The 15517-nt window shown below is 39.2% G+C and overlaps 1 non-coding gene across 1 annotated transcript; it reads left to right on the top strand.

Annotated features, from left to right (window-relative positions):
- The first annotated feature begins 1102 nt into the window (after positions 1-1102).
- On the top strand, positions 1103-1178 carry TRNAD-GUC (transfer RNA aspartic acid (anticodon GUC)). The gene has a single exon. It is a non-coding gene; the product is annotated as a tRNA-Asp (tRNA).
- Positions 1179-15517: the final 14339 nt, after the last annotated feature.

Raw genomic sequence — 15517 nt, 5'->3', positions numbered from 1 at the left:
ATTTTTTAGGACTCCTTAGGTAGCTATCCCGTATAGCCTCTACAGACTCATCACTGACTGATGGCCTACCAGAACGGGGTTTCTCCACCAAACTGCTGGTTTCCTTCAACTGCTTATCCCACCAAGTCATGTTATTCCTATGTGGTGGCGCTTCGTTGTAAACGCGCCGATATTCACATTGCACTTTGGTCACGGATTTGAATTTAGTGAGCCACAGAACACACCGAACTTTCCTCTGTACCGTCCACATCTCGACTGGCATGGTCATGGGCTGCTCTGCTGTATACACGGTGTTATCTCATCATCTGTACATGCACACATGCTGCCACATCATCCTACAGAAACTGGGAGGGTTTTCCTTTTATTTGGTGCAGATTTCACATTTCTATCATCTTTTGTTGCTTTTCTGTGACTGGTCAAAAGTGCACCATGACTTTATGGACACACTGTATTATAACAAACAAAATGTAATTTTGTAATGTAAGCTATTAATTCATTGATAAATCAGGATTGTTTTTTGTTGTTGTTGCTTATTTTGCATAGTTGTTCTTTGTCTGTTTGGGGGGGGGTATAACAAACTGAGAACTGGATAATGACAATGGACCCCCTCCATCTTTCTTGAATGCTCTGTCCTTACTGAGAGGCCCACCAGCTAAGAAGGCCTGAAGCCATTACAAAATGAGTACATAACTGATTTCTATAGCAGATCGCCTCTAACACGATCACAGATCTGGGAGAAACTAACATGCTTTAAATTCAACTGGAAAATAGCCAGTCATGAAGGAGAGCTTATAGATAACATTAGGGTCAAGGAGGAATGCATGATCCATAATTTCAGGACATCCCAACCTCACGATGGTACAGATTACTTAAGAGAACATAATTTAATAACTATATAGTTGGGGATCCTGAAAATAAATTACTTCACTGGAAATGATAATGACATATATTCAAAATTTTTAAAAAAATTATTATTTTTCATTAGAGAACCCTTTAATGGAAATATGGTAACTATGAGATATGGGTGGATTTATACTAGTTTATCCTGTCTATTATATGGGATGAATAATAGTGATAGATCCTACTATAAAAATTAAGTTAGGCCCTGGCTGGTTTGCTCAGTGGTAGAGCGTCGGCCTGTCATGCGGGAGTCCTGGGTTTGATTCCCGGCCAGGGCACACAGGAGAAGTGCCCATCTGCTTCTCCACCCCTCCCCCTCTCCTTCCTCTCTGTCTCTCTCTTCCCCTCCTGCAGCCAAGGCTCCATTGGAGCAAAGTTTGCCCGGGTACTGAGGATGGCTCTGTGGCCTCTGCCTCAGACGCTAGAATGGCTCTGATTGCGGCAGAGCAACGCCCCAGATGGGCAGAGCATCGCCCCCTGGTGGGCATGCTCTGACTGCCTCCCCGTTTCCAACTATAGAAAAGAAAATTAAGTTAATGATTATGCCCTTTCCTAATGAGCATTATACCTTTTCCTCAATACAAGTGGGAAATACCATGACTGATGGCTTTAGAATAAACAGTCCCATCTGAGAGGTTCTCTGGCACAACTGACCTTGGCCAGATCTATTCAAAGAGCTAGCAGTGGATATGGTTGTGGCACCCTGTTGTTTACACTGTGCTCTTCTGCAGAACTTAATTCACCCTAAATGAATTAAGACTTGGCGTTAATGATGTGGTGATAATGGATATTTACTGGAAGGGCTATTCTGTCATTCCTGTTCTGGTCTCTTCTGTTTACCTTTGCTACAATCCATAGCAATCAGGTAGTTTCTGAGACAGGTCAGCCTCCTCACTTGCATGTAGGCACGACAAGAGTCCGGATAACACAGAACGTGTTTGCTGTCTCATGGAGCTCTGATCCCATCCTGCAAATAAGATCTAAAGTAAGACAGATGGAGAGACTGGTGTAATATGCAATCAAGGGCCTAATGCAGACTGCAGAGAACATTTAGAATTCAGACCAAGGAGAAATTCCTGTCGGCTGAAACAGCTTCTGGAAGAGGGGAGTATTAAATTACATTTTTGAAAGTGATCAGATACTGGACTGGAGAACGAGAGTAAAACTTGGTAAAAAGATAAGGATGGAAATGATAAGAAATGGGGCTTGAAAGTCAAGTCTTGCTGAGCTAAGCCCCTCAACCCCAGCGCTGAAATCTTTGAGGCCTCACAACAATACTCCAGAGAATCCTATTCTTCCTTTATTTGAAGCTGGAAAAGGGGAGAGACAGTCAGACTCCCGCATGCGCCCGACCAGGATCCACCCGGCATGCCCACCAGGGGCAACGCTCTGCCCACCAGGGGCGATGCGCTGCCCCTCCGGGGCATCGCTCTGCCGCGACCAGAGCCACTCTAGCGCCTGGGGCAGAGGCCAAGGAGCCATCCCCAGCGCCCGGGCCATCTTTGCTCCAATGGAGCCTTGGCTGCGGGAGGGGAAGAGAGAGACAGAGAGGAAGGAGGGGGGTGGGTGGGTGGAGAAGCAAATGGGTGCTTCTCCTATGTGCCCTGGCCGAGAATCGAACCTAGGTCCCCCGCACGCCAGGCCGACGCTCCACCGCTGAGCCAACCGGCCAGGGCCGAGAATCCTATTCTATAGGGTGAGTTGCTCTAGGCTGCCTGTTAGTATTCTACCTCCCTGGGGTTGTGGCCATTTCTTTTCTTTCTGTTACAGAGGATAAACATCCCCGATTCTCTCAAAGGGCAACTCCTCCACTAGGCTCCAGGTTCCATCTTTCTCACATTCTCCCATCCCCCGTCCCCCACCTCCACTGCATAGTTAAGACATACAGCAGGGTGGTTTGATTTACATGTATCGTAAAATGACTACCACAATGGGTTCAGCTGATATCTGCCTTCTCATATAAATACAATAAAAAGGAAAGAAAGAAAAATTTCCTTGTGATGGCAACTCAGGATTTAACCTTAATAACTTTCTCAGAGATCATCCAGCAGTGTTCACTGTAGTCACTGTGCTATACATTATCTTATAATTGACCACCTGTCTCCATTTTCCTTCACCCTACACTTTGCCTCTGGTAAGCACAAGTCTTATTTCTTTTTCTATGAGGTGTTTTGTTTGTTTTGTTTTAGAGTTCATGTACAAGTGAGATCATACAGTATTTGTCTTTCTCTCTGATTTATTTCACTTGGTAAAATGACTTTAAACTTAAATATTGTTGCAAATAGTAGGTTTCTCATATTTTATGGCAGAAAATATTCTCTTTTTTTAACAATAAAATATATAGCATGACTGCTATGAATGTTTAGGTTGTTTCCAGGTGTTAGCTATTGTAAATAATGCTACAATGAACATGGGTATGCAGATACCTTATTGAGTTAGTGGTTTGGTTTCCTCTGGATATATTCCCATAAGTGGAATGGCTGGGTCATATGGTGGTTTTATTTTTAATTTTTTGAAGAAACTCCATACTGTTTTCTATAGTGGCGATGTTTATTTCAATCCCACCAGCTGTGCACAAGGGTTCCTTTTTATCCAGCACTTGTTATTTCTTGTCTTCTTGATGATGGTCATTCTAACAAGCATGAGATAATATCTCATTGTGGTTTTAATTTACATTTTTCTAATTATTAGAGATATTGAGCATCTTGTCATATACCTGTTGGCTTTTCATACATCTTCTTTGGAGAAATGTTTATTTAGGTCCTTTGCCCATTTCTTAACTGTGTATTTGGGTTTTTTTGGTTGTTTTTTTTTACTATTGAGTTATATAAATTTTTTAATATATTTTTGATATAAATCCCTTATTAGATGTTTGTTATGCAAGTATTTTTTTTATTCCATAGGTTTTCTTTTCACTTTGTTGAAATTTCTTTTTTCTCTCTCACATTCTTAGAGTCACCTCCTCATCTATACCTGCTTGTCCCCTTCATATCCAGTGTTCCCTACTCTGTTGAGTTCTTCCTGTAGATATACAAACATGCTCTCCTATCTCCAAATAATAGCAACAACAGAGACACCTGTAGACTGTGGCCCTACTCTACTTACCGCTCCCTTTTTGAGCTCTCTTTCACAGAAAAATTGATTCAGTTAATACTACCATGGTGTTTTTTTTTTTTTTTTCTCATACCAGCCTCCGTAACTTGAACCCATTGACTTCAGTTGACCTCCTTTTCACACCAGTCTTCTGCTAGGAAAGAAGGTAACAGTCATGAATGATCTCTATGTTGCCAAATCTAGTGATCCTTTGCTGTTCCAATCTTTCTCAACCTTTCAGTGGATTTGGACACAGTTGTCTCCACCTGCGTTTCTGACACACTTGGTTCTTTTGGTTTATTTGACATCATGCACTTGATAATTTTCTACTCCTCTCTCTTCTGTATTGAATTTCCTTTCCTGTCTCCATCTCCCTGTATTATTTTCTTTTGGACTGTCACACAGCAGTTAGAGATTAATTATTTTTCTTTGTCCTTCTTCTTACAAGTCTTTATTAGGTCTCATGACTTTAAAATTGTATGCATCTGGTCTACCCTCTTTTTTGGGTTCCAGGTTCATGTATCAACTACCTATAATATATCTTCATTTACTAATAAGCCCTTAACATTTAATGGGACTGAGTCAGACTCTTGATGAGTTTTTCTTCCTTTTATCCTTCTGGTACTTAGACTTGGTGGATGAAGAATACCACCATTTACTTATGTTCTACAGCCAAAAGCTTACAAGACATTCCTTATTGCTCAGTTTCTCTCACATGACCAATCTGAAACAGTTTCTTTTGCCTCTGCCTCCAAAGCATATCTGAAATTCATCTATTTCTTTCCATTTCCACAGCTACCACCCTATTAATGGCCACCATTGTCTATCATTTCAGTCATAGCAATAGCCTCCTGACTGTTTTCCTTAGGACTGTTCTTATCTTCTCAAAATTTTCTATTCAGAAATGCTCTTTAAAATGTAAAATAGATCACATCACTCTCGCACTTAAAATACTCAGGATGAGTTGCCTATTGCTCTCAGAATAGGAGCTGAGCTCCTGAGCTGTTTTTGTTTGTTTTGTTTTTTACTGGATGAAGCTTAGGGTGAAGGAGACATCAAGCAAATTACTCAAGTATGATGCTGAAACCACTTTCTTATTCTTCCGGAGCACAGTGGTCATGGTTGTGAAATTGCCAAGAAAATTGCTAGCAAATAAGAAGGAAGTATAAATTTAAAAGAGAGAAAAAAATCTTGGATACAAGGTTCTCCTTTTTTCTTATTTTTTCTGCCCTAATGAATCAAGATAGAATAGACCATTTTCCCCTCCAGTTATGATAGCTAGGAAGTTGAGAATGTAGTCAGCCTTCTCAAGACCATTTTCCTAACTCTATTTTCTTTTATTTCTTTCTTTATTTATTTTAAGTGAGAGGAAGGGAAACAGAGACAGACTCCCACATGCTCCCCGACCCGGGATCAACTCAGCAAGCCCCTTACCAGATGATGCTCTGCCTGTCTGGGCCACTGCTCTGTTACTCGGCAACTGAGCTATATTACTGCCTGAGGCAGGCCATGGAACCATCCTCAGCATCAGGGGCCAACTTTTGCTCAAACCATTCGAGCATGGCTATGGGAGGGGAAGAGAGAGATAGATAGAGTGTGGAGGGGTGAAGAAACAGATGGTCACTTCTCCTGTGTGTCCTGACCAGGAATTGAACTTGGGACTTCCACACACTAGCCAACGCTCTACCACTGAACCAACTGGCCAGGGCAGGAACAACTACATTTTCAGAATCTGTTTTACTCTCCCACTTGAGTTATTCAATTTTACTAAAGTCATGAGAAACTATAGGTGTGTTTTTACAACAAAGTGTGGAAAATGATCCCCAGGACCAAGAGTATGAGGGTTCTGAGATCCAAAGTTCTTCATAATTTTTAAAGCTATTTTCTTTGTGATCAATGAATATTTAAATTTAAGAGTCCAAGGAAGTAGAAACACCTTCCTAAAATGTTATCAACTACTTGCTGTGAAGGTCACATGTTTCTTGTAGCACAGTGAATCCCAAGACTCAGCTAAGAGGTTTTTACTGTGGTGGTGGTGGTTTCCAAAAATCAATCATCACAACACAATTTCAGGGTTTTTTTTTCTTTGTTTGTCTTTTCTAATTTGAGACATAAAAGATAAACCCCGCTATTAAATCAGTTAATGTCATCAGTAATCCCTTAAGACTGATGATTTGATTACTGCTGGAACCTTGACTGAGAGCCAGCTGCTATCTGTCTCCTGGAAACAATAAAAAACAACTCCTGAACTTAAACATGATCACACCAGACACCTTAGCAGAGATGAATGCCGCTGCTCTATCCTTTCAGAAGAGAGGAGAAAGCATAGTGCACAGGCAAGGCTTAGTCTAACTGTCATTGGTCTTGAATGAAACCTAAGTTTACGTCAACATTAAACACTTTCATAGACACAGACATAGAGCAAAACAAGGCTACATGTTAAAGGAAGTATGGCCACCGAAATATTATTAGAAAATGTATAACATTCAGATGAATTTTCAAATATAAAGTTATTAATTACAGGATTACATTACAAAGGTGAGAAATTAGCAAAAATGTAAATTTTCATCAATAAATAAATGGTTGAGTAAATTATGGAATATCTACTAAGAAGTTCTATAATTATTATATGCTGTTCACAAGAATATAGGAACATGGAAAAAGTTCTGTTAAGTATAAAAAGAAAAACAGTGTAGAAAACCATGTATTGTATGAGAATACCTTTATAGTATTCCCAATTCCAACACTCAAAATATATAAGAACCACACATGAAAAACAAACTAGGAGAAAATATACTCATTTATTCAATAAATCTTTATATAATGCTTATGTATTGAGGTAAAGTAGACAGCAATAAGTTCAGTGAAGATATTTGTGACTGGAGGAAGTCATTGCTCCATATAGTGATCCAGGTTAATCTCATGCATGTCACTTCTCAGAGTCATTGGTTAGAACTGGTGAGACAGATCTGTGCTGGTACAAGAGAGTCTGGGAAATGTAGTTCCTGGATGGACAGCTACTCCCTTCATACTAAGACAAAGCACAGATTTTTGCTTGAAATTCAACTATTCCTGCTAGCCACAGTGAAAAGAATAGAATTAAATCAGAATCCAGCTCTCTCTGGTTCTGAAATCTAGGCTTTTAACTACCATGATGCTTTGAGGTTAAAAACCTAGGAGTTTCCCTACAGTTTACAAATAGTTAATGGTTTTTAATAAAGTACCTCTAAGTCATTACCTTTAATGGTGTAGGAGATTGCATTATCCATTAGAAACTCAGGGTTGGCATCAGTGCCTTCTGAGTGACCCACTTTCCCCTAGCCACTGAACAGTTTTCGGTATCATTGAATACTTAGAAGTCCTGCCCAGAGCCCTTTCGTGGGTAGAACAATGGAGGAAGCTACCGGCCTCTAAGTGAAATTGTCATAGCTATCTGGGTTCCGGATCTCATGTCAAGGAACAAGGAATCACTCTTGAGGGTTAGAATTTGTTGACTAAATATGAACTATAGGATAGTGTCCAGTCATGTTAGCAGCCCCTAAAATGTTTGTTGAGGGCCAACATCCAGAAGTTCCTTCACTTAAGGATAGTTAATACCTGACTTCTGAGCACAAAGGGATTTCTCCTTTGTAGACCCAATATTGACAGTAAGGCTGTTAGAGGATTCCTGACCATTTCATTCATTCATTCATTCATTCATTCATTCATTCATTCATTCATTCATTCATTTTGTTTAGAGCATTCTCTGGGATGTTGCTATTGAACTCATGAATTTTAAAAGAACAATCATAATTAAAGAAAGGTCTGGTTCTTCTCTCTTCTTGAAATACTGAGAACCGTGCTGCTGCTGGTGCTGATGGTCCACAGCCACTTTGTCGTGGTCTTTAGGGTAAAATTTTTTGTACACATTGTTTTATTTGATCTTTGAAAGAAGTCCACAAAGCAGATGTTATTACTATCATAATTACTGTAGTTTTACAAATTTGAAGAGAGGAAGTTTTTCAAAGTCACACACCTAATAAGTGGGGTCTAGCTTCAAAGCCCGGACTCCTTTGCTAGATTATTTGTCATTGTAATGTGCCCAGAATTCTTCCCCATTTCTCTTAATATTCCAATTTCTTTGGGAGTTTACCTGTATTACAATATCATGGCGCAAGGCTGCTCATTTCCCAATGTGAAAATGAAAGGAGCCAATCTTTCCATTTTTTCCTGATCTTCGCATACCCCCAAAACAGAATGTTATCTAAGCATGTCCAGCAAAATATTGAATCATGAGTAAAGAACACAAGAATGATGAAGGAGTCATTTCATTGTGATGGTAACACTGGTGACACTAGTATGATTTTCTAAATCATGATTTTCTTTAACTTCCTAGGTTCTGTAGTGTCGTCTGCCGTACCTCTGACTCTAATTAGTTCAGTGATCCTCAGGGACCCAGTGTCTCTCCTTTTGGTTAAGTGACCCAGCGTTAGATTCCTTTGCTTTGAATTAATATGATAGCAAACACATAACTATACTATATATTTATATACTATAGGCTACAGGTAACAGGAATCCCATACTTATACTGGCTTAGACAAAAAGACAACTATTATCTCCCACAAAGGAAGACAAGGAAGTCTTTAGGACTTCGCCAACCCTGGCAGACTGGCCCAATCCACTATTGCCCGAATACTGATTATGACATTCTGCTCCTTGGCTTCCTTAATTTCATGTCTTAAAATTTGCAAGAATGATGAGTCATAGTTGCAGCCAAGGCTGATAATTAAAAGTTGTAATGTGGAACACACATCATTTTAATGAGTTGACTTATATTGTCTTCTCTAGTGACAAAAAGCCTTGTAAAACCTGAATTACACATTTTTACAGTCTTACTTCACGGGGTGAAATAGCATTAGGGTTTAAAGTGGGAGCTGTTTGAAAGAAGTTTTATACCATTACTTTCTCTAAAACATTGAATTATGAAAATTCAGTAAAGAACCTATATTCAAAATGCAGGAAAAGAATAGTTCAATAGATTCAGTAAAAGACACACAAACTTTTTAATTAACCAAATATGTGTAAATGGCTCTCATTTCCCAGCTTCTCCCAGCAAGGGGTCCATAATGACTGCCAGCTCTTCCTCTCCCCCAGGCCACTAAATGTAGCTGATTGCATCCTCCCCTGGACATCCCTTCAGCACAAGGAGGAGCTTTTTTTCCTTTTCTTCTCTATTAAGGGCCTCTAGGAAAGTAATACTTTAACATCATGTAAACAAAAGTGATGACTCTTTTCTTCCTTCCTTCCCTCCCTCCTTCCTTCCCTCCTTCCTTCCTTCCTTCCTTCCTTCCTTCCTTCCTTCCTTCCTTCCTTCCTTCCTTCCTTCCTTCCTTCCTTCCTTCCCTCCCTCCCTCCTTTCTTAAAAGAGAAATATAAACCAATCTTGACTTTTCGGGCTAAGAGCCAGAAACATCAATACAACGTAGAAAGTGCAATGCTCCCATTTGAAGGTTGGATTGGAATAAGGGAGGGAAAGTGACAAGAAGAGGAAATGGCAGCAGAGAAAAGCACAGATGGTCTCTTTCACTGATCTCTTTTCACCCAAAGAAACACATCTCAGCAATGCCAAAGAAGGTCAGCTGCAGAGCAGAAAATCATACAGAGGGGATCAACCATGGTGACTCACACGGATAGACAAAAAACATTCTTTGTAGTGACATTACTACCTTGATCATTTTCAGGCTCTTGCTAACATTTGCCTGGGAAATTGGGGATGGTTTTCCCATGCTGCATAGATAGGGGGACGGAAATGGTGAATTTCATGTCATCCCCTTTGCAGATATTCACATACAGTTGAACTCGTTCCAAAAAACAAAACAAAACAGTGTTCCTTCTTCATTGGCTTCTCACATCAGAATTTATCGATGAGAAAAAGCAAATCATGCCTCCTATTTATGATTAACAAGTTGACAAGAGTCAACTTCCGGCTAGCGTACCTTCCAAAGTTCTGAAACACAAAATTAAAGTTTTGTTTTTTAAAGACTAAGAATTCTGGTTGAAATCACAAAGGAATAAATTATAGCCATTTGGTAGTGATTTAGGCCTGAAAGGAAAGGAAATAGAATACCATTTAATATTGGGACAAAATAATCACTTATATTTAATTTGCATGATAAAGCAATTTTACCTTCTTCAATGTGTTTTGCTTATGATTTGAGTAAAATCTGTTAGAAATGTGACATGGTTCTAAAAGGTATTCAGTGTCCTTGGAAACTAACACTGCTTTCAAATAATTGCTGCCAAAGAAAGAAAAGTGGTTCATTTACCCCCAAAGAGTTGAAAATTGTGAACTTTTCCTATATCGATCTTTTCATTTTCTTATTTCTTTATTTTTTATGCCAACTAAGATAATATCCAGGTATATAAAAGAGGTTGAATACCTGTTTTATTTTAAAAATTGTAAAATAAGTATAAAGTAAGCTGTTTCTTAAGCAACAGAATTTTTATTATATAACGAATACACTGCTCTCTTAGCACCAGAAAACGTCCATCTGCTACCTCGGGTTTGCCTTGCACACAGAAGACTTTGAAAAAAAAAAAACAGCATTATGTCATTAATATAGACATATTGTGGATGTGAATACTTATAAGCAATTGGTTCTACTGTGATCAACATAACAGGAAAAAAATTCTTCATTAATGGAAGAGGCTCAAAGGAGTGACCCAGGTACTGTAGGCCATAGCAACCACATGACAGAGTATAAGGGGAAACATTTTAATGGAAATATGTAGTTGGCACTGACCTTGTCCCCTGTTCTCAGCAGTCCCCCCCGCTGTGTGGCTGTGCTTTCACTTTCATTCCACATTGACCTCTCCCATCCACTTAACCCAGTGAAAGCAAAAGAATTTCAAAATTCTGACTTCACAGTGACATCCCCCAAATGAACAAAATCATTTTATGAACTTGACAATATATAGTCTAGAAGGCATATGTAATTATTGTTTCTTACCCACAAAATAAATAAGGTTTAATATGATTGGTGGTGTCACTGTTTTCCAGAACGCATTAGATGGTCTTAGGAGGAGAAGGTTAAGGAATTAAATTATTTACAGAGGAGAGCACTAGGAGATGGCTCGGTAACTTCTCACTAACAGGATGTGCTGGGAGAATAGAACAAGCCTTGCCTGTGGGTCTATCTGTTGTTATTTCAGAAAAAGTTTGAAACAGGTCATTCTTCCAAATAGCTGCCTATTGGCTAGAAATTTCTTCAGCAGTCTATCATTTCAGATTTTGAAGCTTTTTTTTTTCCTTCAGATGTATCTTATAATACACAGCAGACATTCTTCATCAGAACATCTTTCTACTAATGATATCTTATGTGTATAATGTTTTTTTTAAAGAATTACTTTCTTGTAATTTAATTTATTGCTACAACACCCTGTAATTTATGATTCTTGTTACTATTTTACAGTTGAGAAGACAGACTCAGAGTGGCTGGAGATGCTTATGGTCCTAAGCCTGATATAAGAACACAGGGCTTCTGATTCTTGGTCCAGGCTTCTTTACTTCCACAATTCATGGTCAAAGCCTCCTCTGGAATTTGTATGGGGCCATGTAGCTTGCTTTGGTTACTAAAGTAGGAGCCAGAATGATATGCTTTACTTCCAGTTTGAAGCTTTAAGTGCTGGTATATCTTTCACCACACTCTTTGTTGTTGTTGTTTTTTGGTTGTTGTTTTTTTTTTTTTTGCCATGATGACTTGCAACCTTTCACGTAGAGGCTGTACTGTCATCCTTGAGTGAGAATGAGAGAATGACACAAAAGAGAGTTCGCAGCTAACTAGTTAAGATGTGTAGTGTGACTGAACAAAAAAGAAGAGGGAGAAAAAAAAACCCAAATTATTTTGTGTTAAGTAACTAAGATTTTGGGGGTTCTTTATTATTGCAGTGTAATGGCCTATCCTGACTGTTAACCCCACTTTATGAGTCTTGATGAGAGGTGTAGCCTCATCCATATCATAGACATACAAAAGGCTAGAGCAGGGGCCCCAAACTATGGCCCTCAGGCCGCATGCGGCCCCCTGAGGCCATTTATCCGACCCCCGCTGTACTTCTGGAAGAAGCACCTTTTTCATTGGTGGTCAGTGAGAGGAGCACATTGACCATCTCATTAGCCAAAAAAGCAAACCCATAGTTCCCATTGAAATACTGGTCAGTTTGTTGATTTAAATTTACTTTTCTTTATTGTAAATATTGTATTTGTTCCCGTTTTGTTTTTTTTACTTTAAAATAAGATATGTGCAGTGTGCATAGGGATTTGTTCATAGTTTTTTTTTATAGTCCGGTCCTCCAACGGTCTGAGGGACAGTGAACTGACCCCCTGTGTAAAAAGTTTGGGGACCCCTGGGCTAGAGAGTTGCTCTCTTGTAGGCACTTCATCTAAAGTTGACCAATCAGCAAGTAGATCCACCTAAGTACATAAATTGGGAATTAAAAATGCAAAGAAGTAGAAATAGCGGATAATTCATTGCCATTTATTCTGGTGGCAGCTGCAATAGAGGAAGAACACATTTCTGGGAAAATCAGGGGCAACAGGTACAATAGTAACATCTGGAATCTGAGGTTCTTGGTGGGAATTTTATATAGTCTAGGGCCTGGTATTCAGAAACATCAGGAGCAGGCTTTATTGGTTTATCCTCTGGTATAAATAGGACTTTGGCCCTGGTTGGGGTGTAGTCCAGTATCCCTTGTTCCTGACCAATTTCCAACCTTTCTAATGATTCAACTCTGTAAGTGGCTGATATAATTTCAATTCACTCATTTTCTGATTAAATCATTTCGAGTTTAATGCTTGTAAATAAGATTCCCAAGTAACACAATATGCAAATTAATGTTAGAATATCCTTTGTTAATGTGCAATTATTTTTGTATGCTCCTGGCAGTGTGAAGTGGTTGCTCCGAATGCCATTGCTTGTCCATGCCAACGGTACACTTATTTTAGAAATGCCCACACTTTACTTCAGCAATTTCTTGCCAAGGCATTAAATTCATGGATTTTTAAAAGATTCTAAGTGAGTTAAAATACAAATTTCACTTAGGGTTCACATTATATTAAAAATCTAATAGTCAAAATCACTTTTTTTACTTTTTCCCTTTAAAAAATATAAGCAAATTATTTTTCTATATTAGCCTACTGAAATAAGCATTGAAAAAAACAACAACAACCAAGGAGGTTTTGTTTTAAGTAAAGATCGCATTGTTCTAAATATTTTGAACATGAAGATGACCTAGAACAACTTTGAAGTTCTTTTCCGGCTCTGTGATTTCTAAGGCCATGATTTAGCTACAGGAGTCAAAATCCTCTCTGAGGGAGATTCATTGAGTTATTTGGGTGAGATCGTTACTCTTTGAAAGGGTTATTAATCCTGACATGGCTTGACAACTAAAATGAACCGGAACCTGTATACTGGGGGGGGGGGGGCATTGGGAAGAGATAGATTCATTACAAGTACCCAGCAGAGATGTAATTTTATATATTCTGGGTTTCCTTTTTAAATCTGTTTGAAAAAATTACGAAGGGCAAATTTATTCCTAGTGGGCACACCAACACGGTAATTTCCTTGCTGAAGTTCATACCCAAGAGCAACTCTGATTTGCCTCTTTGTCACTCATTTCACTCTGTATCTCACCGAGTCTACACAAAAAAATTTAAAACGACGAATACTGAAAATGCAAACAGCTAGAGAGAGCTCATCAACGTGATCAATAGAGAGAAGGGATTAATCACGATTTCCTCTGTTTGGAACTCTTTGTTTCCTGAAAGGCGGAGAAGAAAACAGAGAGGGGTGAGGAGTTTTTCTCAGGAGTCATTGGGGTCCTTTCTATTGAAAGCTCAAGCAAGAAAACCCCAAAATCTTGAAAAACTGTGGCATTTGAAGCAATGACGTAGGCAGGCAGGAGGTGACTGCTGTGCATTAAAACAAAGGCTTTTGATTTCTAGAATAATCAGTCAACTATGTTTGACAATATTTTAACTTGTGGGAGGTGAAGCAAAGGGGACAAAAAACCCAGAAAGCACCCTACCAGCAATATGTGGCATATAATTGTAGAAGTCCATAATTCAGAGAAGCCGTAAATGTAGGCGGACACAAAGTCTAGGCATCAACTTCTGAGACCTGATTACTTCTCTGACTTTACTATGGAGTTTCTTGTGGAGACAGAAAGAAGCTGGCTTGCAAACCAACAGATTTCCCTGGGGTTCTGAGTGATGTGAGAATGATTACAGATGATGTTCTTTAGGGAAAGAGTTTTCCCTTAATTTACAGATAGACTAAGGCCTGGAGATGTCAACTGACTTTCCCGAGATCATGCAGCTTGTTGAGAATAGGATCTGGACCAGTCCTCAGACTCAGAGGATGAACACTGAGACCCTGATGTCACTGGGTCTTCTTGGCTTCATTCTCCTTGGTCCCTTGCTGTGTATAATAAGGAATACTTTTCAAATACCTGTCAATCAGGATTCAATGGCTGGATCCACTTCTCTGGCCTGAAGAAATATGCAATGACCTTTATCGGTCACATTAAGAAATAGGTCAACTCTTTAACAAGCTTCTAAAAGCTCATTTTAAAATTCCAAATGAACATTTTTTTTTTTAGGCAAGAGGAAGAGAGAGAGTGAGGGAGACTCCTGCATGCAACCTGACTGAGATCTACCTGGCAACCCCTATCATGGGCTGATGCTCAAGTATCAAGCTATTTTTAGCACCTGAGGCTGATGCACTCCAACAGAGCTATCTTCAGTGCCTGGGGCCACATTTGAACCAATTGAGCCACTGGCTGTGGGAGGGATAGAGGGAGAGAAAGGGAAGGGGAGTAGAAGAAGTAGATAGTCACTTTTCTTGTGTGCCCTGACTTGGAATCAAACCTCGGACATCCAAACGTCAGGCCGACGCTCTATACACTGAGCCACTGGCCAGAGTTCAAATGAACAATTTAGAAAAGAAACACTGGAGGACTTTAGCACCTGGCTCTGAACTCGGGTACTCCTGTACTTAGATTCCAACTCTGCCGCTTACTCTTGGAAGCATTAATTGCAAGTGATGTGTCATCTTGGAAGCATTAATTAATGGCCCTGAACTTCATTTTCTTACTGTAAAGTGGAGATAGTAATGCTCTGTACCTTATATGGTTATTTTGAGGATTTACTTATGTAAGTGAGGAATGGGGCAAGGTATGAAATAAGAGTTTAATAGTATGAGAAAGGAGAGCCAGGTATGAAAAAATAAAGGGTATAACGCATATTGAGAGAAAGGAGAGAATATTTCTCTTAGTATTTATTAAATTCCGTTTTTGTCCTCATGTTTATTAAATTCTATTTCTTTTTCTTCCCTCGCTGATGAAATGTATTTTTCTCAAATATGCTTACCCTGCTAACTTTCCTTGTGGGCACCAACTGCTCACCCGTTAAAAAGTAGAGACTCTGAAAATGTATTTTTAATCCTTAAAAGTTTGTCCTTGGAAAAGTCAACAGGAAAATGTACCCAGG

This window comes from Saccopteryx bilineata, chromosome 10, assembly GCF_036850765.1.
Source record: "Saccopteryx bilineata isolate mSacBil1 chromosome 10, mSacBil1_pri_phased_curated, whole genome shotgun sequence".
Classification (NCBI taxonomy): Eukaryota; Metazoa; Chordata; class Mammalia; order Chiroptera; family Emballonuridae; genus Saccopteryx; species Saccopteryx bilineata.
Note: the sequence above shows the minus strand (reverse complement) of the source record. Positions and strands in the feature narration are given on the sequence as shown.